The sequence below is a fragment of the Triturus cristatus genome, chromosome 7 (genome assembly GCF_964204655.1).
Source record: "Triturus cristatus chromosome 7, aTriCri1.1, whole genome shotgun sequence".
NCBI classification, from domain to species: Eukaryota; Metazoa; Chordata; class Amphibia; order Caudata; family Salamandridae; genus Triturus; species Triturus cristatus.
This window is the reverse complement of record NC_140590.1, coordinates 1321008835-1321032877: the sequence shown is the minus strand read 5'-3', so window position 1 is coordinate 1321032877 and position 24043 is coordinate 1321008835. Positions and strand designations below refer to the sequence as shown.

Sequence of the window (24043 nt, the reverse complement as noted above, 5' to 3'; positions counted from 1 at the left end):
TATTCTAGGGACTTAAAGTAGTTCTAATCCCCCTGCCCCATTATGTACTAGGGCCTTATAGGAGAGGTCATGCCAATCATAGGGGTACCCTAACCCATAGTGCACTCTAGTGTATGTAGGTGTTTTCACTGTATTTTTAAGTGCCTCTTTCAGAATAGCACTGGCTGTTTAGGCAGAGGCCAGGGTCAGTCAGTCAGGTACCACCAGTACCAGTCAGCAAAAAGTTGGGGAGTGCCCAGGGCGGCTTTGCAACACTAGAGAAACACAAACTCAGAATGTAAAACATAACACCATGGTTGGGGGGTTCTCTTCAATAATCAGAATTGATTTCTATCCTAATGAACCCATTTTCCAACATTAGGATAGGGAAAGACTGGGGAAAAATCATAACGTTCTAATCTATACATTGAAGTTTTTATGCAGCTCTTTGATGACGGTTAATAGCTCACTGTTCAATGTTAGGATTTTAACTTATAAACTTCAAATACCAAAAGAATATCTCAGACAAAAGCAGTAACTCACTGACCTATTGAATTAAAACTTTCACTAGACAAGCCTTCGATCTCTCTCAAAAAAAGAACATTAATCACCAAAGTTATCTTCACATTTTTATTGTTGCCTGAAAATTGCTGGAGACCAGGAATGCAGCAGCAGGTACTTTTCAAACCCTAATGCACTTGCAAACACGACGCCCCCACCCTAAGTCAGCGGCCTTTGTTTGCTTTGTGCATTAAGATGCAAGATTCATATATATGTTTTTTTTAAACATTTGGTCTCATTACTATATGAATGTAAACAACAATAAAGCATACATGCAAACTGTGACTACATACCTGCTTTTCTCAATATTTCAATTCGAAAGTATGCGATTGTATTTGTTTAACGGGCGGTGATTTGTATAGGGTCACTGGAAAGTGCACAAGGTTGTCCCTGTCCCCCCCAGAATTTTAGTGTCTCCTACGCCCCTGGCCGTAATATAACTAAATGGGAGCAATTTTAAAAAATCTCCCACTTTCCTCTTTCGAAATGTTGGCATGTATGTAATTCAGCAGCAACCAAAAAGTGAGAGAAAGTTCATCTCGCAACCAATTCCAATTTAAGCTCGCTGCCCAAGGGGTAACAAACACTTGAACATGCAAATGTGCAACTCGACTCATCAAGAAGCGTGGCGGGGCCATACCTTCCGGAGCAATAATGGTGTCATTTCCGGTGAAACATTCACGAGAGATTTCTTCCGGGTGTAGTAATGTTTCCGTGCTGGTGTGAGACGATCGTTTTTTAGGGGCGGGTCTTTTTTGTCTAACCAGTCACGGGGCTTACTTAGTTAAGCCTACCAGACGCCTTCCACACTGTTTGCCATTAACCTGTCATTCAAATTAAAAAAGCAGCTAGGAGTTAACCTTTTGCCTTCGGAAGCAAAGCAGAGGTACTTGGATGTGAAGTCTGTACTCAGCCTGAGGTAAGGCTCGCGTTGAGGTGTTTTCAGCATGATGCACAACCAGGATGGGCGAGGTAGAGCAGACGTAAGACATAAGTAAGGATCCTAGTGGGCGAATCAGCAATGGGGAAGGGTCCAAAACGCCTTAAAGAGGGAGTTTAAAGCTGGATGAATAGAGTTACTATATGCGGTGGGAGAAGTGCACGACGAATTCATACCCCCATTCTCATTGTTCTTTTCAATTCCATTTACTCCATAACGAAGCAAACATGCTACCATCTTTCGGTAGGGCTTTAATATTTGCAAACAGGAAATACGCTCCTAAAATCGGTTATTTTCACAAATTTCAAGGGTTTACGTTCTTTAAATTCCCTTTGGGAGTAATAGTAAGGTTTCACTTGGCTTATATGTGACTTTTTGATGTTGTATGTATGTTCGATGTTGTATGTGTAATATTCGTTTCATAGCGAACTAACCTTGTCGTAACATCTGGTAAACAATATGAAACGTGTTGTTGCGTGTGTGTTTATATGAAGAAGTAAATCCTCAGGTAAGAACTGGACACACGTAAACAGGAACGCCGGGATAAAGTTAAATTAAACAACATACTTGGTATTAATGAGTCCACTTCAGCGTGGCGCACAACTTGAGTAAAATGTACAACTACTGCAACTGTTAAATAACCATGCATTTATAGGCTACTATACATTTAAACCCAAACATGCATCTGCTCGCAAACCCAGAAGGGTTTCTGAGCGCACATACATGTTTAAAAGAACACTTTGACCAGCATATTGAATAGCGCTCTCGAGCACCTGAAAACACAAGGATGCTTGAGAGCGGCATTGGACGCAAGAAGTTAAAGGCACAGTTCTACACCTTTCCCTTACCACAAAATAAATAGCAAATGAAACATGCAAAATTAAAAGATATCAAAAATACAGATTTGTTAATTCACATGAGTCTTTATACTTTTGAAGGCATGTCCACATTGCGATGCTATCTTTGCTGTACCTTGGAACACTTGGTACACTAATTTTCACTTGCATCAGAATCGGAAGGAGCAGAGTTCTCATCCTGAGACATAAACTCATGAGCCTCTGGCGTAGAAATACATCCTGAATCAATAGCTTTATCATCTAAAAAAAATGATAGGAATCTGTAACATCAGACCCTCTTATTCGTGTAATTTTCTCTGCCTGTTTGGACACTTTTACTAAATCCCTTTTGCTCAACAACCGTTTCCTTTTTCTTTCACTTTTTTATTGTCCTCCTATGCCATTTAGATGTACCCACAGTCTAGTTTGTTTGCGCTGCGGCCCCCCCTTTCTCTTGATTGGCGCCAGTAGCAAGAGAGCTCTGATCTGAATGGATGCAGTTTACACAAAGCCTCTCGTATTCGGTCAGTTCAGTTCTTCTATCTGGATGACCCCCGGAACTGACCCGAGTGGTAAGTCTGTGCAAAGGCATAATCATTGGACAGATAAGTCTCTGGTATCACAGATAATCGAGCCAACCCATGCATGGCAACCAGAAAACTTTTTTCCTCTTCCAAGTGGCCCTATCCAATTTCATTGTAAACCTAATCAAATTTATCCAATCTAGAAAAGTTGGGGGGTACTCTTAATCCAGCATTTACAAATTTCTTTCCGGGCGAGTAAGATTAAATAGAGCAATGGTTTACTTGTATCTCGTGCTAACAACTCATAATCTGGGAAAATACTAAAATTATGCTCACCTGGATATCAAAACCAAACATGGCTTCCATACCTTCAATGACAGAACCCCAAAAATGGTGTAACATTGGGCATCTTAAAAACATAGATATCATCTGCTTTTTCCTGCTGACACTTCGGACAGCAGGGAATGGATCCTCTTGCAAATTTAGAAAGCTTGAAAGGGGACCAATATACCCTGAGAAGAGGTGATTTCTCTTTAAATTGGCAGCCGGTACTATGGAGTGTAGTAAATCATAAGATACTTGCCATATTTCTTCTGTGCTGGAACCCGGCAAACACTCTCTCCACAGCTGAGATGGAAGGATGAAGTCGCTGTCAGCCAAGTCAATCATTATCCAGTATAGATTGGCCGTCTCTTTCTTGTTCCGCTTTCTCGTATTCAGAGCCGTCTCCAGTTCTTTTGAACCACCCACCGCTATGCCAATCGCCTGGGTCCAGCTTTTTATTTGAAGATATTTGATTTTCGATAGTTCACTGTCTGTAATGTTACTTAGTTCTTCCCATGATAACGAAGAACCCTCCGGACTGAGTTGAACCCAGCACTTAATCCTGGCCGATCTCAGCAGAGTTACCAGCGTGTCTTTGGTCCACTCAGGTGATCCTGGGGAATCCCAGATAGGTGCCATAGCACTATAATAGCTAATTTTTAACAACTTTCTGATTTTAAATCAGGTGGTCGCTGTATCTCTTAGCGACTTCAGGCGTACCTTCTTGAAAAAGTGTGGGTCTCCAAACTTATATATGAAGGCTTGATCTCCTCCTTTTAAATCCCAAAGCATCACTTTAAACATTCTCACAATGTCTTGAGTTGTCTGGTTGATTCATAAGCATTTCCCTGCCCGCATTAAAAATATTAGATCAGGTGCACATAATCCCTCCCCCTTGCTTTTCTTTCTTCGTAGTTTTTTCAATGAAATTCTTATGCCCTTGGAGACCCATGCAAAAATAAATACTTTTATTTGTATTTTCCTTAGATCCTCCTTCAAAAGCTAATGGAATGTTTTGGAATAAAAATTTGAGTTTCTGTAAAAGCATCATCTTTAGGTCGAGCCTAGAGCAGCGCGCATGCGCTGCTTGCTCGACTTTTAGTAATGGGCTTTAGAAAGCTCACCACACGCTCGTGCGTGTGCTTTTGTTTTTCTCCGAGGCTAATGGGCTTTGCATGCGGTCTTTCTTAGAAAGACGCGCACAATAGGGCAACGGCGGGTGCATGTCCCGCCTTTGCTCCGCCCACGGCCTATTGCGTGCGGTTACCCGCACAGGCCACATCTGTTTTCAATTATCGCACCCGGACACAGGCTCGGTAATTAAAAACAGATCGCTTGCTGTGGCGAGCGTGCACCACTAGCGGGCTTGTTACTGAAAGGAGACGTTCTCAGCTATCTGCTTCCATACCACATCAATATTATGGTGGTGATAATCCCGTGGCTGAACATAGGAGTAGGAGCGGGGGCGGGTGGTGTATCCACAGTAATATACAACAAAATATTATCACTCCGCTCTAATGTGTATACTTCACAGGATCTCTGCAGCTGAATTATTATTTTTTTTTTAACTTAAGAATCTCGGTTCCAGAAAAAGCTGCGAGGATGCAAAGTCTGATTGGGAACGCCTACTTATTCCGGGATTCTAAACAGGAGGTCCAACTGTTTGAAAAGGCTGCATTATAGACACTCACCCATAATGCGCGGGGGCAGAAATGTCTCGATCAAGGGGATTGACTAAAGAGTGCTAGGACAACATTCCCCCACCCACTTCACGTAACTAGAGTGGAGGCTCCTGTTTTAGAAAAGTAAAAATGACCTGTAGAGACTCTTAAACCCCCCCTCTCCCCCATGCAAACACACACACACACACACCACCCAACCATGACTCCAACCCCCCTTTCTCTGCCCCCCCCCCCCCCCATCCCCCACTACTTCTGTCCGGGCAACGCAGTCTTGCTCTTACCTGAATTATTGAGTCCTGGGGAGATGAGTGTTTGCCCCGGGTCACACGTTGTGGGGAAGTTGAGAAACCGAGATTAGTAATGTTTTAACCCAAGTTCAGCGGTCCAGTGCCTAGATCTCCTCCTTGCGTACCGCTCCTGTGGCTCCTGGCTGAATAACTCGCGTGCCTTTATTCAGTTGTCCGTCATGCATGTCAATCAAAGCAACATATTGTTATGAGCGCTTAGCGACCCCGTCATGGCACTGAAACGCTGCATGAATGTTGCAATGTAATACAACACATCGACATACACAACTATAGGTTATTTTACACACATGTATTTACTGCGCTGCAGTTTTCATTGTTAAAACGTCTGGGAGCAATGCAAGCACTACTATGCGCTATGCCAATATTTGTAAAGAAAGGTATAGGATTTCGCTCAGACGTTATTTATTGAGTTTTTCTAAAAACTGCATAAACAGTACGTGTATATATTGTTTACATGCCATATCATCATCTTGCTTACAATATTATTTCCTCAGGAGCTATAGGTCACATTTTAGTAAGTTTTGTTGATCGCTCAGTGGGTTATTGCACTGTTGCGTTGCGTATAAACTGGAGGACAAAGGATGAAAACCGGTGTCTCCCAGAGTGGACCGTTATTACAATTTAAAGCAGCGCGACACACACTGGAGAGAGAATTGTGCAATATTGCTATCTATTTGAACTCGGGATCACGAGCACTGAGCCTTTCAGCCCCTCCTGGGGTTGGGAGGTGTTGGCTGTGTGCAACACTTGGAAAAAGTCTTATGCTCCCGAAACGAACACCGGATGTTCTCAGCGCTCTCAACGCATGCCAGTTGCACCGCTAGCACTTCTCCACTAATCACAGCAGTGATTGTAGAACGTACTTTGAGAGGCCTTTCTAAGACCGGCCGGGTCGCCTTTAGAGAATCGCTGCCTAAAGGTTGCAACTTTCAGAACATCTGCTTGGATCATCGTAGCTAATAGGGCATGCTGTTCATTGCGCTGCCGTACACACAGAGCGCCTAAATTGGTTGTATGGTCAGTCTGCGCATACATATGTGTGTATACATATGAAATGTATATTTGTTTGCTGCGTATCTTAGCAGATAGGCCCGCCCCACCAGATTGCTTTACTTGACACGCCCTTGCATAAAAATGACAGCTGATTAAAAAGATGGATAAGGCTGGCTCCGTAAGCTGAGCTGCACCTACGATAGTGTGCACGCTTTTAAAGATGTTGTACTCCGACAGTTGAAAGGCTGGGTAGAGAGTCGATAGAATTCCAGCGAATGAGCTGGTGTCAGGCTCAGCTCACCGCAGCAGGAACATCAACCGACCGTACTAATGTTCAGATATTTACCCATGTTCTCCCGGGAACGGCTGATGCAGGTGCGCGCATTCTGTCCTGAAAATGATGAATGGGCCCCATATCTCTGAAAGGGATACAACCTTTAGGAAGAGTGTTGGGGGTACACTACTAGTGACTACTATAGGTGTCCATTGGGCTGTCCATGCACGCCGCTTAACCTTTCGTAACTGTACTGTATATGTTTGGATACCCCTGGTCTAGGCGCTGTAAACGCGGTTATTTCATGTCATCCATTTCGCCCTGATCTCATCCCTTCCGTCCCGTCCTGCCGGCTTGTGACTGCCTCTATTCTGGCGTTGGCAGTGTCTGGGGCTGTTCTCGCTCTGACACAGTTTAGATCTGTTTCGACTTTGTTTGCCCACTGAAGGCTAAGCATACAGCACTATAGCGCCCCACCGCCCTTGCACATTGTTTGGTTTATAGAACAGGCTTACTTTGTTTCAATGCACTTGGAGGGGGGGTTCTGTTTACAGAACTAATAATTTTAAAATCCGGGTGCATCGGGGTGGAATAAACCAGGCAAGCAAGGTGGGACAATGAAAGGTATTGTTAAGGAAGGTGTGCAAACATCGCTATTGGGAGTTTAGCAAGTGTTTCATCTTAGCACGTCATCAGCTGGTGTCCGTCACAGTCGGGGTCCTTGTCCTTCCCTGGTGGTCCCAGAGGGCAGGTGCTCGCCACTAAGCACATATTTACAGCTGGCGGCCAAGCTCACAGGCCCAGCAGGGACAAAGGAAACCGTGGGCGTGAGACTGAGAAGCCCCCCTGCACCGGGGGCACGTATCACCAGTGCAGGCTGAGATCACTGCGTGCAAGTCCCCCCCCCCCCCCCCCCGCCCACCTGTGAAGTGTAAGGCAGCATGTCCCCTCAACGCATGGTGAGGTCACAGAGTAGAGGTCTGTCCTGTGAGGCAACTGAGGGCAGATCCTTCCAGTGCTGGGTCAGACAGCTGAGGCCAGTGTATGTTGAGGTCACAAAGTGGAGGTCTGTCAAGTGGACTTTGAGGCAACTGAGGGCAGGTACCTCCAGTGTTGGGTGAGGCAGCTGTCAGCAGGTCTCTCCAGTGTAGGATGAGGTCACAAAGCGGAGGCTTCTCCAGAGACCTTAACCCCCAACCTCCCTGAAATCCTCCCCTTTCCCTCATAACCCACAAACATCTTATAGCCCTATCCGTCCACTAATTATCAATATTGATAATTCTAAAATCTTTTACAGGCTAAGTTTTAAAACCCACCTTAAAACCAAAATCGGTATATCCACTCAGGAGCCTAGCACCTGCTCTTCCTCATAGGTCCTTAGTACTATTCCTCTTATAAACTTCTTCAATCTACAAGTTAGTACTTTCCAAACAATTTTGTTATCAGCGCAAAACAAGGATAAATGTAAATAAGCCTTTTATTCCATGTGGATGTATTGGTAATTAGCATCTGGTAAATTCAGGGACAATTCCAAAGGCAAATGCCTCCTCCATTAGCCATTGATACCTATGAGCCAGTATTTATCCGTAGAGCTAATACAATTCCACTGCCAGGGTGTCCCCAGCTGATAGCTTCTAATTTCCTCTACTAGGACCTTCTCACCGCTTCCTAAATTCTGCAGTACTTATTTCTGTATTTGGGAAAGATTCCACTACGCACTAGCTTCCAATACCATTTATTTACCTTGCATATTAGAGGAATGGGCATAAATATATCAAAAATATCCCATTTATTCCTGTTTGGGAATACAGCATTCACCAACAAAGCATCTCTTATTGCTGGTTCCTGCATAGGCGGGGACTCCCTTTTCAAAAGCTAAACCACAGTTTCCTGGATTTGTCTCAGTGCCATATGTTATATTAGCAACACTTAATATAGCACAACAAATCATACCTAAAGGAATATCTCGGTGCTTAGCGAAGGCAAGCTAACTAAAACAGCCACAGAAATTGTGCTCTCTATATTGCAGCGGAGTAACATTATTCTATACAACACTCAATATATCTACAATTTAATTGTGACTGAAACATCAAGGTTTGTCACTCCCAGCCGGATTGTACTTCTACATAATCAAAATCGAATTTGCTCAGTTCTAGTGCACTCAGTTTCAGCTATGCCCCATAGATCTATGCATTTTTACAGATACGTATACAGAGCATTCTAGTCACATTGGCATAAAAATGCTTCATGTAGTAAAAAAAATTACACCGCAGATTAAAGTAACAGAATATAGGAGAAGAGCCTCAATCGTATGTCTTTAGCTTATCAAAAATAAACTTTTCTTATGGTTCAGTTCTTTCTCGGTCAACCTCTCCTGGCTAATCTGAGTAGCACAGGAGTTGTTTATTTTTGACAGTATAGGCAAGATGCTAAGTATGCCTGAACACTGAACCAAAGTTTTCAAATAGAATAAAAGGGCCCAGACAATCATAAACTGGACTCAATAAAACATTTTAAGAATAAAGCATGTTCACAAGGGTTCTCTCTCATCTTAACGAAAGACATCAAAGTGGAGTTGCAAAGTCACTCTTCAAAGTATACAAAATCAAGCAGCACCTCTGCCTCAACCTCACAAAATGAAAGTCACAGCTTAAAGACATAGGCAAAGTCAATATCTCTGGCTAAACACTTGTAAGGTCCCAAAGGCGAGACCTATTGGCTGTGCCAATGCTTGTTACTATAGGGACTCTTCCTATTAATGTCAAAGGCAGATACGCCCAGCCCTTTAGGGAGTTAGAAATTTCTTTGTCAATTCTACGTAGGTTTGTGTCTGGTGTGTGTTCAATGTTTTGTGTGATTATGATGCCCAAATACCTTATCTCATTTTTCATTATTGGGAGACTAACGTTCATATTCCAGGCCATACATTCGGTTTTTGACTCATTAATCTCATATCCTGAGATCTGGCTAAATTGTTGTTCAAAACTATATATTGTTGGAATAGCCGCGAGTAAATCAGACGTGTATATCCTCATGTCATCAGCATATAAACATACTTTCTTTTCCCAGTTTTTATACTTGAAAGGAGATATATCGGCTTGCTGTCTAATCCTTTCCGCAAGGGGCTCAATATATAGATTAAAAAGCAACGGTGACAAGGGACACCCCTGCCATGTCCCTCTTTATTGCTATGGCGGCAGAAAGATTGCCATTTACCAAGATTCTAGCTGTGGGCGTTTGGTAGATTGATAAATTGCCCTACAAATTTTTTCGCCCAGATTGCATCTTTCTAATACGTGAGCTAAATGCACCAAGTTCACTCGGTCAAACGCCTTCATGGCGTCGAGTGTGACTATGGCCAATGGTAATTTGTGCAATGTTGCTAGATCTATGGCACTGATCAGATTATATGTCCAATCCTGAATGCCCCTCCCTCTTACAAAACCTTTTTGGTCTTTGTGTAATAGACCTGTAACGCCATTGAATCTCTCAAAAATCATGGCAAAGATTTTATAATCCAGATTAAGCAGAGAGATTGGCCTATATGAATCACATTGACTGGGTGACTTTGATGGTTTTAAAATCAACGCAACCGTGGCTTCATTAGGAGGGGGGCATATTCCCTACTTTTTCAAAGATGTGAGAAAATAATTTGTCCATCACAGGGGCAAGCACTTCACCAGAGCTCTATACAGCTCGGCTGGCAAACTATCTGGTCCCGGTGCCTTGCCCTTCTTCCCTGACTCAATTGCCTTTTTTATTTTGCTGGGGCTTATTGCTCTATTAAGATTACTGGACATCACCTCATTGATTTTTATTTAGAGGGAATTGATCAAGCCACGACTCTATCATCTTATCTTGTGGGGGTAGATCTTCTCTGTAAACCTGTTTGAAAGGCTTCTTCGATATCTGTGGGCCTCTCGAGTAGCTTTCCCGTGGTATCATAGACTACTTCTTTTATATTATTTTTCACGGAGTCCTGTTTGGTTTTCCAGGCTAGGAGCTTCCCACAAGTTTCCCCGTACTCAAAGTGAGCCAGATTACTAGCCTCTCACCTTTTCCTCAGCCTAGTATCTAGCACACCTGTCAGTTCCATTTTACATGATAACAAATTCTCATAGATCTCTCCCAGGGCTGTATCCCTCTGAACAGTGAGCTCATGCTCAAGCTTCAGAATTGTAACCTCTTTCTTCCAGCTCTGCCCTATATTTCCTCTGACTGGCAAGTTGGATAGATGTTGTATACCCTCTCAGGAAAGCTTTATAGGCATCCAATACCATTTCTATTGAGGTACTCTCCAGATTAATCGAAAAAAAAGTTCTCTGCTTCTATTGCTAGTTGGTCGATTACTTCTTCCTCTAACAAAATGGTTCGGTCTAAGGTCCACCTTTTTGTTGCCTAACTTTGTTGGGGGTTTCAAAACTAACGTTACTGCCGAGTGATCAGACAAGTGCCCCCCCAGATGCTTTGTATCTTTCACCCATCTTTTCAGCTCCAAACTGATTTAAAAAAAAATCTAATCTGGACTTATGTCCATGCTTTTTATTGTGAAAGGTATACCCTCTCCTGCTACCCATTCTGTTCCTCCATATGTCTATCCAGCCCAGCTTCTTCACTGCGCTTTTTAAGGAGGAGCTCATTTTGCAATTCTGTGCTGATCTGCTCTTGTAAGTTCTGTCCATCAGAGGGTCTAAGACTAAATTAAAATCTCCTGCCAAAATTAAAGGATCACAAAAGATTAATAGCTCCGCAAATAACTCCCTAAGCGGTACTGTGTTATCCAGATTGGGTCCGTAATAGCCTGCCACTGTGAATTTATACATGTGGAACCTAATATTAACTATAACCCATCTGCCCATTTTATCGACTTTGGAGCCTTCCACTGATAAAGCAGAGTTTAAAAAAAAAAAAAATTAATAACTATGGCCACTCCCTTTGTCGTCCTCTGCTCTGTGGCGCAGATGACTTCCTGGATCCAGCTTTTAGTTGTACACAGACTCCTCATCTTCTTCTCTGTTAAATGTGTTTCCTGAAGAATAAGAATCTGTTCAGGAGTGTCTTTTAAGTATTGGAAAATTCTCTCCATTCTATGTTTTACCCTCAGCCCATTTAGGTTCCATGACAGAGCCCTCAGATACAGTGCCTGATCAGCCGTAGCTTGTGCCATTTCCCAAAATAGCGGTGATACATTGCTTAAATGGCCTATTTTGGTGAATCAGACTTTCTTTTTTTCCCCCTGTGCGCCCCACCCCGTGACTGCCACACTCCCCCAGATGCTCTCCTGGGGAACCCCCACTCTTCCTCTTGTGGCCCTACCCTGGCCTTTGAGGCTTCCCTCCCGGTGTCCAGGACGGTAAGAATGTCTATCTCTTTGTTTAAGCGTGGGATGGTGCAAACTGTAACTTAATAGAAGATCTTCTCCTAGTCATAAAAAGGGAAAGAGAAGAAAACTAAACTAGAAGTCCAGGGAAAAAACTGGTTATGCTAACAAACTGCTGCTCCACTGGCAAGCCCCAATACATATTGTAGAAAGTTTTCCTCTTCTTCCACCCATTTAAATACCCACATTTTGTTGTTGAACATTACTTTCAGTGTGGCAGGGAATTTTAGCTGGGCTGTTGCACCTTGCTGCCTGAAGGGGTCTAGTAACTGACCTAACTCCCATTGTTTAGAAGCTGTTATTGATGAAAAATCCAACCTAATTTGGAAAGTTATCCCTTCTGCGCTTAGTTTACTCTTATTGAGAGCTCTGTTTAATATTTCGTCTTTCAGACTGTAGGTTAAGAAGTGGACCAGAATTTTTCTGGGTCTAGTTATATTTGGGTTTAATCTAAACTGATCTCTGTGTACCCTCTGGATGTCAATCATAAGGTCTTGCTCTGAGCAGTTAGAGTTGATTGTTTAATCAGCTTCACCACAAACTCTTTGATATTATTTCCCTCCGCTCCCTCCGGTACTTTGAGTAGACGGAGATTATTTCTTCTCTGGGAGTTCTCAATAGACTCTAGCTTCTCCTGGAACCCCAATTCACGTTCTTTTATTTGAGTGAGTTTTTACATTTTCCTCAGTTTAGGCTGTCAATTCTGCCACTGTAGATTCCAAAGCTGAGGCTCTAGCTGCCAGGGAGTCAAGCTTCTCTTCCAATTTCTCACAGAAGATCTTAATTTCAGCTTGATTTTTTTTCTCAGACCAGGAACCTACTCTTCATCTCCTCAGTTAGAGACTGCAGCAGATGCGGGACTGATAGAGGAGTTGGTGAATCCAATAGACTCCCATTTGAACAGAGAGTTTTCTCCACCTCCTTCACTATAGTTTGATTTGTCCTTTGTGCCCTCCCGTCTGTGGTCTTAGTGGCCTAGTTTGATACGTTATCCCCTACATCTGACATCATGAATCCTTCTGGTTCCACTCCTTCTGGCTCCCCCTCAAATACTTGGAACCTATTAAGACTTAGAATACCTTCTGGGTAGTTGAGTGACACCTCTGGGCTGCTTTCTAGGGCATCCGTTATACAGTCTAATGGTTTCAGTATCAAAGTGCTGGGCACTACTTTAAAGTAGTTTTTGAACGGGGGTGTATGTTTTACCTTAAATGATTTGGTTGATTTTGTAGACTCCGCTTCGGTTTTTTACTTTTTATTTTTATTTTTTAGACTTTATAAGCTTTACAGGCTTTGCTAGGCTCCAGTTAGTCGAGCACGTGGGCTGGGTGGGTTCCGTGTGATGTAAATAATCTACCTTAGAACCATTAGGTGGATTACAAGATTTTTTGCTTGTGCTTCTTAAAGCATATCACGATGGTAACGCAGCACCTGCTGTTTCCCCTTTGCAAAAAATGTAACTGCGGGCCCCCATCTGATGCCCCTTTCCCTCCTAAATATATCTTTGCAGCGCTTGCAGACTTTTTAGAGTACAAATATAATCCTTCAGGCAGCTCGACTTGTTCTGCTTGCTCTACTTGACTTCTAGCTGCACCTTCTATTGCTTATGTAATCCTGGTGGATTTTGGGAAATTGAGTCCAACGCTGCCCCTGCCTTTACCACTGTGGAAGTTCTAGCAGCTGCTCTATGGCTGCGCCGACCCAGACGGCTGCTCGTGACCACAGTGCAACCCCCTCCTCCTGGCTCCCGCTGAACCACTCGTCCGTGGCTGCTGCTGCCCTGGGAGAGACCAACTCTGCCACTCCTGGGAAGTATGCCGCTGAAACCAGAAACCCAGAGAACTCACTGTGAAGCTGTGCAGCTGCAACGCGTCTTCACCGCAGCTACTTCTGCATCGCTCAACACCGCGCCTCTTCCTCCAGTGAGAGTTAGTTTTTTTTTCTTTTTTCTCGTGAAAACTTTAAATGATTCCTGAAGTCAAAATAATGTGCACCACCTTCCGCAAATGAGACTGGTTTAAACGATCGTTATCAAACTGTCTCGCGCCATAACCTGTCCTGGTCCGTTGGAGCCTCTGTGACCAGTTAACCACTGGCCGCCATGTTCTCCATTTACCTCCACCAACCTTTTCCTTGTAAGAACGCCAAACCTTTGGACACTTTTTCAACACACACAGGAACTGACTATTTAGACTCCCCTTTTTTTATCCTTGTGGGAATTCTCACCAAAAACCAGTCGCCCACAAACAACTCACATAAACGGGCCTTGTGCTTAAAATCGAACCACAGTTTGACATGCAACTGCTTTGCTGCCACTCGGTCAGCAATTACCTCGGACAAGACCACAGACTTGTTAAGAGTTCTGACCCAATGAGGACATAGAGTGCATGTGAGAAGTTGGCTTGGTATATGCTGTCCACTAATTAAAGTAGGTACCCCGTACCAGTCCAACCAACCCTTATGGTGATTTAACCCCTTCGGTGCTCATGACGGCCGGGAGCCGCCATGAGACACATTGCTTGTGTGCTCATGACGGCTCCCGGCTGTCATAACACATGACCCTGGAAATCCCTCTGGTGGGGGCACCAGAGGGATTCCCTTTACACCCTAAGAGCCTCGGGAGCTGGGGAAGAGCTTCCCCTGCTCCCGAGGCCCCCCCCCCCCCGTTTCAGTGAAATGACGCACGTTGCGCTGACGTCATTGAACTGAATCTGAAATGAGCCTATAGGCTCATTTCAGTTTCACTTTCTACGTACTCAAGGGGCTATCTCAGCCCTCTGAGCACGTAAAAAGACTGGAGAGGTATCATTGGAAAAGGGGGGGGGGGATCTCCTCTTTCCAATAGTAGCCCAGTGGATCCCTGCTTGGGGATCCACCACCAGACACCAGGGGGGGGGGGGAGAGGCTCCTCGGGCAAGGGCCTTTGCTTCTCCCCCCCCCCCCCAACAAAATTTGGCCATATTCAGTCTTTCAGCCCCCCTGGGGGGCAGATGGGGCAGTAGCCCCCAATCTGCCTCCCCCGGGGGGCAGAAAGCCCACTGGACGCCAGGGATTTTTTGGGTGAAAGAGGGTGGGGGCTGCCCAAAACGGGCATGCCAATGCCCCCACCCCCCTGCCCCTCGTTCCCCAAACTCTTCCGAGGAAAAATGGTACCTCCCTTGTTTTTTTTAAAATTTATTTTGAAGGTTTTATATAGCGCTGGCTAGACCCAGAGGTATCAGAGCGCTTTACAAGATAAGGATAGTATAAGGCACATAGGGTATAAAAGCATATGAAAGGTAGTGCAACAAAAATTTACAAAGTACAGACAACATGAGCATTATACAAAACCAGATAAATAAATAGGGGCAGGAGCTATACATTTAAGTAATTAGGTAAATGGTGAAACAGGAGAACAGGATATATAATTACTGAACATATATAGTGTGATAGATAACAGGGCTCGACAAATCCACTCGACCGCTCGCATTTGCGAGGTAAATTTAATGAGGTCGAGCTATTTTTAGGTCCTACTCTCCCTTTCTGGCTACTAGGAGAACATACTAACTTTTGTCCTCTGTCTTTGAAAACGGAGAAAATGTGACAAAATAACAAGATTTAAAGGCCTTTTTATTGCTCACAAAGCAAATGAGCATTAAAGATGCCTTTAAATCTTATCTGGTCACATTTGCTCCGCTTTCAGAGATGGAGGTCAAGTAGGTTACTGTTAGGTCAAGGAGATTTTTCAAGGTACTAGACCTGCAGGACTAGTACCGTTTTTCAGATTTTTCAAGCCCTGGATAAGAAATCAGGAGTAGGACAGAGGTTAGGAACCCCAATAATAATTGAGGAGGTGGGTTTTGAGGTCTTTTTTGAAACTAGAATAGGAGCGATTACAGCGCAGGTTTTTTGGGAGGGCATTCCAGATAATAGGGACATTGCCAGAGAAGGAGCGAGCTTGTGTAGCTTTCTTTTTATGCAGAGGTGGGATTAAGAGTAGGGTGTTGGTGCTTCTCAGAGGTCGAGTGGAGCCCGCAGTGTGGAGTTTCTTTGAGAGGTAATGCGGAGTGTTTTGGTGGAGGACGTTATGAGTAATGCAGGCGGTTTTGTAGGCAGATCTGCCTTTGATAGGGAGCCATTTGAGAGCCGGGGATATATGATCGAAGCGTTTGCAGTCCGTGATGAGCCTGGCAGCAAGGTTGAGCACAGCTTTGATTGGAGCTAGGTGTACCTTGGGAATTCCATTAAGGATGGCGTTACCATAATCAATACGTGACAGAACAAGCGACTGAACTACGAGTTTGAAATCATCGGTGGGTATGAATGGTTTAATTTTCTTGAGGAGACGGAGAGTGAAGAGGGCTCCTTTGGCAGAGTTTTTGATGTGAACATTAAGGGTTAGGGTGTTGTCGATAGTGATGCCAAGAGATTTGACGGAGTTGGACAGGGTGAGTGAGCAATTGAGTGCATTGAGGTCAGGGATCCATGATTGAACGAGTAGAGGGTTATTTTGGGGGAGAAGAGAATGATTTCGGTTTTGTTAGGGTTGAGTTTGAGATGATTGGAATGGAACCAGGTTTGGATCTTGGTAAGGGTGTTGTTCAGGTGTAAGATGTCAGCATGTGTTTTAATCTTGTAATAGATTTGGGTGTAATCGGCGTAGAGGTGGTAATTTATGCCTGCTTGGTTAAGAATGAGGGTGAGGGGTTCCATAAAGAGGTTAAAGAGGGAGGGAGAGAGAATAGATCCTTGGGGGACTCCAAGGGAGACAGGAGTGGGGGTGGAGAGACAGTTTTGAATTGTGATTTGCTGAGTACGGTGTTGTAGATAGGAGATTAACCATTTGTAGGCCGTGCCATTAAGGCTGAAACGGGTCCTAAGCACATTAAGTAGGGCTGAATGGTTGACTGTATCGAATGCTGCGGAGAGATCAAGAAGGCATGTCTCGCCATTGTCAAGTGATTGATGGATGTCATCTATGACATTGAGCATTGCCGTTTCGGTGCTGCAGCCTTTTCTGAAGCCAGATTGAAAGGGGTCGAGAAGGTTGAAATTTTCTATGTGTTTGTCTAGTTGTAGTAGGACACATTTTTCAAGTACCTTTGAGAGAAGGGGAGGTTAGTGATGGGGCGGAGATTATTTAGGTCATTGGGGTTTTTGATTATGGGCGAGATTTGACCAAGCTGAAGGGAGGAGGGGACACAGCCCGTGGAGAGAGAGGTGCTGATGATTTTGGTCCAGAATGGGGTGGTGATGTGCTTAAGGGCAGGGACAAGGTTGGAGGGTATTGGGTCTTTTGTGTGGGAGGACGGTTTTAGATTGCCAATTATATTGAGGACTTCAAGCTCAGTGACGGGGAGAACGTTGAGCAAGGAGGCATTGTTCTTAAGTTGAGATTTAGGGGAGTTAGTTACTGGAGATGTGGAAGGTGAGAGGCCTGTGGAGTGGTGGGGGGGGTATGGAAATGGGCGGGTGAGGAGGCCCGCTGGTGAGCGGTAGGATAGAGGGCAGAGGAGAGTGTGTCGTCTGGAAGGGGGGATGTGGAGTAGGCATTAGAGGTGAGGACAGGACAGGATTGGATTGGGAGTTGGAGGATAGTTGTGTGGGAAGGAAGGATTGGTCAATTTTGGCAATTTTTTCCGAGGAAAAAGTGGTCAATTTCTTCACATCTGTCTGAGGCTGTCATATTTGGAGGTGCGAGGGAAGTTTGGTTTCGGATGATTTTGAAGAGTTCCCTGGGTCTGTTTTTGGCACAGTCAAGTTGAGTGCGGAAGAAGGATGCCTTTTCCTTGAGGATGTTTTTTTGTAAGTGGATCTGGCATGTCTGAGAAGTGCAAGATGGGAGGGTGAGGGATGGTGTCTCCAGGTTCTTTCCGACAGTCTGAGTGCCCGTCTCTCATTATTGATCTCTGTATTAAACCAAGAGTTAGAGGGGGTGTTTCTTTGGTTTTTGAGTTTAGGCGGGGCTAGTAGGTCAAGAATATCTGTAACAGTATTGTTAAATAGTTCAGTGAGCTCATTCGCATTTTGGGAGGGGGAATGAGAAGAAGTTGAGCTTGGAGTTTCGATTGTAGAACTCCTGGGGGGAATGCCTTTTAGGTTTCTGGTCAATTTCTTAGGTCTGGTAGTTTTAGGGGCAGGGAGGTTTGCTGAGATAGCAATTTTGAAGAGTACAAGGTGATGGTCGGACCAGTCAGTTGGGATGATATTGGTAACGGAAGTCAGATCATCGTTGGACAGAATGACGTCAAGTATGGATCCTTTAGTGTGAGTTGGAGATTGGCAGAGTTGTTTGAGTTCGTTGATTTCAAGAAGTGTAGTGAGGAGGGAGATGGTGGGGTCATTGGTATCATTCCAATGGAGGTTAAGATCCCCAAGAAAGAGATTTTTGGAGTTGGATAATGCTGATTGCGCCAGTAGATCAGATAAGTCCTCAATGAAGGGCTGTGGTGGTCCCGGGGGGCGATAGATGTTGTGTAGACGAATTGGGCGGGAGTTTTGAGTTAACAGTTCTGCTTCCAGGTATTCGTATGAGGAGTAGCCTGGGTTAGTGATAAGGGAAATCTGAAAAACCTTTTTGAAGATAATGGCTAGCCCTCCCCCAACTCTGTTAGGTCTGTCTTTTCTAAGAATAGAGTTTCCCGGGGGGAGAGAAGGTCAAGTATGCTCGTTGAGTGGTCATTTAGCCAGGTTTCAGTGAGGAATGCAATATCAATGGATTCACTCAGGATGGTTTCCGAGATTTCCGTGGCGTGTAGGACCGCGGAGCGACAGTTAACTAGCATGCATTTCAGTGGTGTGGGGTTGGGTATGGAGGGTGGGCAAGAGTGGATCAGCGAAAGTTGAGGTGGTGGTCTGGGGTAAGCGGGGGAGGAGGGGGTTCTATTTGTCCCTATGATAACAGGGATGGGGCATAAGGGAGTGGAGGGTTGGTGGTTGGCAGATTAGTAAAGTAGGAGTCACATAGGTCGGCGAGGTCGGACGGGGAGAGATGGTTCGAGGTGCCAAGAGGTCTATGCTTACGGCATCGGAGAGGGCGTGATCTCCAAAGGTTGTGTTTGTTATTTGGGATGTTGGAGGGAGGATGGTGGTTTTATGGTGAGGGAGAGTTCTGGTGCTGTGGACAAAAGTCTTTTCTGAGTTGGGCAAATTCCGTAGTTAAATTAGATAGGTCACATTCAATGTTGTGTAGGATCTGGGCAATTGAGGAGAGTGGAGGTATCGGGAGTGCGTGGTCTGAGTAATTTGCAGAGGGTGGACTAATGAGAGAGGGGGGAGATGTGGTAGATGGTGTGGGGTGAGCGGTGACAGGGCTGGGAGGAGTGAGGGGTTCGGAAGTTAAAGTAGGTAGGACGAGTACAGTGTTGTGTAGGCTTGGGGTAGTCTGGGTACAGGGAAGTGATGAAGGGGGGTGGGAGGAGAATGATCTGGGGATAGGGAGTGGTCGTGATTAGTTGCGGATGGAGGCCTACTGTGTGAGGGGGAGATGGGTATGGAGTGATGGCTGGCGGATCTGTTAAGTGAGAGTGGAGGGGTTAGGTTAAACAGGGGGCAGAAATCTGCAGGTGATGTGGTCAGAGAGGATAAAAGGGCATGAAGCGAGTGAGAAACGAATATATTGGTGTGATGGGGATGTGTGGTTATTGAGGGTTGGGATGAGGGGGTGTGAGGGAGATGGGTGTTTATTGGGGGTTGAGGTGTGGTGTTTGGGGGGTTGGGTAGGTGGAGCCTGAGGGGGGCGGGTAGAGGGGAAGGGGAGGAGCAGAGTGTATGGGATTGGTAGGGGTAGTGGGGTGAGGAGTTGTGATAGGTGATTGCAGGGAAAAGACGGTGGAGTAAGTGAGTGGTTGGGTCAGGGGGAGGGAGGTTTGGGGGACAGGGGGAGGGCGGGTCATGGGAAGGGAATGATAAGTAGGTGACAGGAGTTTGGGGCTACCGTTATTCAAGGAGGGGTCCGAGGAGTAAGGGGGGAGAGAGAGAGAGAGAGAGAGATAAGTGGGGGATGAGAAGTAGGTAATTGGGAATGGGGGTAGTCGTTATCAATAGGGGGGTCAAGGGAGGGAGATGGTGAGGTCAATTTTTGGAGGTTGAGAGTGGAGGTAGAGTGAGGGGGAGGAAGAGGTTTGAGGGGTTCTGTTCGTTTGGGGAGGAGGAGTCTTAGGTGCTGAATGGTTAAGGAGGAGAGACCTAGTGCTAAAGTGGTGTTCAAAGATAGGGAGGTGGGAAGGCGAGGCTTGTATAAGGATATTACCTGTTTTGAAGATGGCGATATCAATATCACCCTGAAAGGCTGGGGAGGGAGCGTTGGATATTTTAAATCCATATGGGATATTGAATGATTTAGAGATAGGGAGGTGTTGGAGGAAGATGCTCTTCCATTTGGAAGGGTGTTTGGAGTAGAAGATGTAGTTGGTAATAATGGGGGAGGTGAGGCTGAGGTAGATATCGACAATAAGAGTTTCAGGGTTACGGATGAGGAGTTTGTTTGAAATTTTTCCTTGCGTGTTTGGAGAGATTTGGGGGGTAGAGTGGTCCAGGAGTTGGGGCCGTGTTTAGAGAGGGTATGGTCCTGAGGGTGATGGTCAGTGCTGTGATGGGGCATTTTGGGTGGACGTGAGAGGAAGACCGAGAGAAGGAAGTTAAAGGAGATTGGGGTAGGAGAGGAGAGGGGGGGCGCTAGGAGAGTGTGGGGTCGAACAATCGGGGGCAAGATAAAGAGGTAGTGTTAAGCAAGAGAGGAATAGAATCAGGAGCAGATTTGATAGCAAAACAGAATTACATCATTGCTGTTCAGTAGGGTAGAAAAGGTAAAACAAGCACGGTAGATATGATGAATCAAGCAAGGGGGCAAATAGGCGAGGAAATACAGTCGGGCGCAAATAAGATGGTAAAAGCAGATTCCAGTGCAAATATGGATCACATTAAATAGTTAAACACGATAAAATATGGGAGTAGGATAACCAAGGGCGGAATTAAAAATCAAGAGCAGATTAGGTAGCAAAACAGATTACATCGTAAAATTGGAGCAAATTAAATAGGTACACAAACCTCAAAGCAAAAGATAGAATCCAAAAAAAATAGTCTGTGGGGGAGCAATTATATTATATTAATATTATAATATTATATCATATTTAGCCATATGAAGCAAGTAGCTTGGTTTGATGGGCTCGAATTCCAGGATTTACGCCGATGGCGATCCCAAACCTCCGGGGCCCAACCATTCAATAAGCATAGAAAAACAAGATGAGGAGGAAAACAATGGCAGATGTCCAGTCGGCACCTCTGCTCACCTTTTGTGGGCCATACATGGCGTTAACCTGAAATCGCCTGACCGGCGCCATTTTGAAGATGGGCGACATCAACCAGTAGGGACAGAAAAGTATAGGGTGGTCATGAACATTTAAAGTCTTCCGTTTATTAGAGGCCCCTGCAGAAGGTTGCATTTCTTGTACTGCGGATTCTTTCAAATGTTTTGCGAGTTCTTTTGGATTTGTGAAGAGGTGTGGCTTGCCGTTTTCAAAGCTCCAGAACTTTGCCTGGCTTGTATCCACCGCTGGTTGTGAATAATCCTACGTAAGGTTTATTGCGTAACACCGGCACTCAGACTGGTTTGAGTGGGACACTGTGTAGAGGCTTGCGCAACACTTGCACCATAGAGATTGAAGAAGGCACTCATGGATGTCCCCTCCGATTAAGGGCGTCGTTGGGCAACCTCAGAGGATGGGTTCGAACACAGTTCCCGAGTGGTGGTGTTGGAGTTATTGGCAGTTGCTTTGTGTCTTTGCAGCCCATGCCGCGTCAGAGCGTGCAGCCCCCTCACCTCTTCCCTCTGTGGATGGAAGATCCTTCACCCCTTATTTGTGGAGTCTCCCAGATGCTGTTCCCTCCTGCGCAGCGCTCCAATATTTCCCTGGGGTCGCACTTTCCCTCCAAAAGGACAATGCGTGTGCTCCTCACCAGCACTGTAGCACTGAGTCAGCTCTAGTCCACTTCATCAGACTTGCACCACTCTATTTTGTTAGGGCCAATGACATCTGATCTACTGCTCGCCGTCTGCAAGCTCCGTTGGTCGCTCCTAGGGGCAGTTTCCCAGTGGGATAGCTATCTCCACCAGGCGTGCAACACCCATTGGGCTCACCGGGCTTCAGCCCCCCACCCCCCCCCCATGTGTGTCAGCCCGGCTGAGACAGCCTCGCGGGCTGGCGTCTGTCTAATTGCAGCCGCACCCGTGTACTTCACAGGTCTTTAAAAGACCATTTACTCGTTAATGAGGCTTTTGTTATGTTTTCACCCCTTCTTACAGCCACTCTGCCTATGGCTGGAAGACTTAGCCCACCCCCCGAAATCCTTTTCAGCCCCCCCCCCAAAATTTGGCTCTAGTTGCCCGCCTGATCTCCACTCCTGCATGCTTCTTTAATTATTAGCGGTTGGTGCCATGTTGAAGTCAGGCAAGCCGTGTCTGGGCGCCCCCGCTTCACATCTCAGCCACCCAAGCTCTCTGTCTTCATTTATAAATATTTTACCCCCCAGGCTGTCTCCACTATGTATAGGAGTCGCTTGTGTCAGTGAGCGGAGATCTCCTACCGTCGGAGTCCGTGATGCACCTGGCAGGTGCATTCACTAGCGCAGTCGTTCCGCAGCTTAAACCTCCGGTCTCCTCTGTCGCGGCTCTTGGCCCGCCCCCGCTATGCCGAATCTTCAGAGGAGTACAGCGCTGCAGGTTAAGGGAGTCGGCGGCTGCTGAATTTGGTACAAACAGGCACCGCCGCCATTTTGCGAGTTGCGTTGCTCCGCCGCTCTATAATCGCCGTGCCAGGGACTCAGATCGCGGAGAAGGGCGGCTGATGCCAGGCAGCGCGCTGTTCCCAGAGCTGGCCGGGAGTATAGAGGGGGTGAGTGTCGAGAGGGCATCCAGGGGTCGTGGTGATGCGCTCCAGGTAGCCAGGACTCCTTGTGTTCTCCGTCCACCTCTGCCGCAACTCTTGCAGCGCTCTCAGCAGTCTCTACGCCCACAGACTGGCTTTCGCTTCCAGCTCCGAGGTGGGTGGGGGGGGTTACCGCTCACCTCAGCTTGTATCTTCACGCACTCTCGTACCCCGATCCAGGCCCGGCAGCTCCAACTCGACCACAACTCCCCCTTGCATTCAGCTTTTCCTCTCCCACTAAGATCGTGTTCGCCCACACCCTTCAGACCGTATGTCGTGCTTGTTTAGGGTGCTCTTGCGGCGTTTGTTGGGTTGGTGTTTTGGTGGAAACTCACTGTATTGCAGAGTACGAAATCTGAGGGTAGTGGCTGGTTTTGCCGGGGTGTGATTAGACTGCCGACCTGACCTGTACTGTGCGTGCTGCGGTTCTGCACTCCTCCTGTGGAACGATGGCGCACCTCGTGTTGCCGGCCGAGTTCTCCTCCGGTTCTAGTTGCAGCGCCTCACCCGGTTCTCTGCTCTCCGCTGCTCAGCCGTTACCATGATGGTGCTTCCTGAGTTGTTCGGCGAGCGCTGCGGTTCTCCACTCTCCTCTCCCAGTGGTGGCGCTCCTCGTGTTGCGGGCTGGGTTCTCCTTCGATACTAGCTGAGGTACACCCCAAGCCGGAGGTGAACAGGGAGCAGACCTGTTCGGTGAGCGCTGTACGCCTCACCCGTGTTTTTGTGCTCCGCTCTTCTCCCGCTATAGCGATGGTGCTCCCTGGGGTGGGGTATCAGCTCTCTGAGCTCCTTCTGCGGCACATCTGTGTAGGTCCTTGCACTCTCTTGCGCCCAGGGTCACAGTCTCTTCTCTGTGTGGTAATGGCAGCGATTCAGTTTAGCTCGCTATGCGTTGTCTGCCATTTTCCTTCTTTTTCTCCACGACTTAAATAGCTTAACACGTGAATGCGCATTCAAAGCCGCTTGGTCTGGTTCACGGTCTGGTGCTCTTGTCTCATTTCTCCACTCTTGAGCAGTGCCAGGCGTCTTTAGTCACTTCGTCAATTCGTGCCCTGAGGTCGCTCTCCCTAGTTCGTCGCTCCTTCCCTCCTACTCGTTTACTGTATTACCTCTATGATCACGGTGGGATGAGGGTGAGGGTGATGTGGCGAGTGTAGTGGCATTGCTTGCCTTCTGTGGGTAGGACTAGTGCACGCGACTGGAAACGGCGCAAAACGCAACAGTGAAAACTGACCCTTTTTTTGCAAAGTGCCTAGTTGTAGATTTTGAACCCGAACTCTGCCAGCACCTAGGGAAACCTAGCAAACCTATACATTTTTGAAAACTAGACACCCAGGT

The 24043-nt window shown here is 46.1% G+C and overlaps 1 protein-coding gene across 6 annotated transcripts in view; it reads left to right on the top strand.

Annotated features, from left to right (window-relative positions):
* The first annotated feature begins 1203 nt into the window (after positions 1-1203).
* The window catches only part of RALGAPB (Ral GTPase activating protein non-catalytic subunit beta), a 2310294-nt gene continuing 2287454 nt past the window's right edge, over positions 1204-24043 (top strand). For 3 of the 6 annotated variants that reach the window (XM_085618931.1, XM_085618928.1, XM_085618926.1), the window contains exon 1: positions 1217-1459. The gene's annotated coding sequence lies outside the window, so the exon portion shown is untranslated. Of the gene's footprint in view, positions 1535-24043 lie in introns of all 6 variants that reach the window. The other 3 variants (XM_085618930.1, XM_085618927.1, XM_085618929.1) reach the window with 2 other exon arrangements.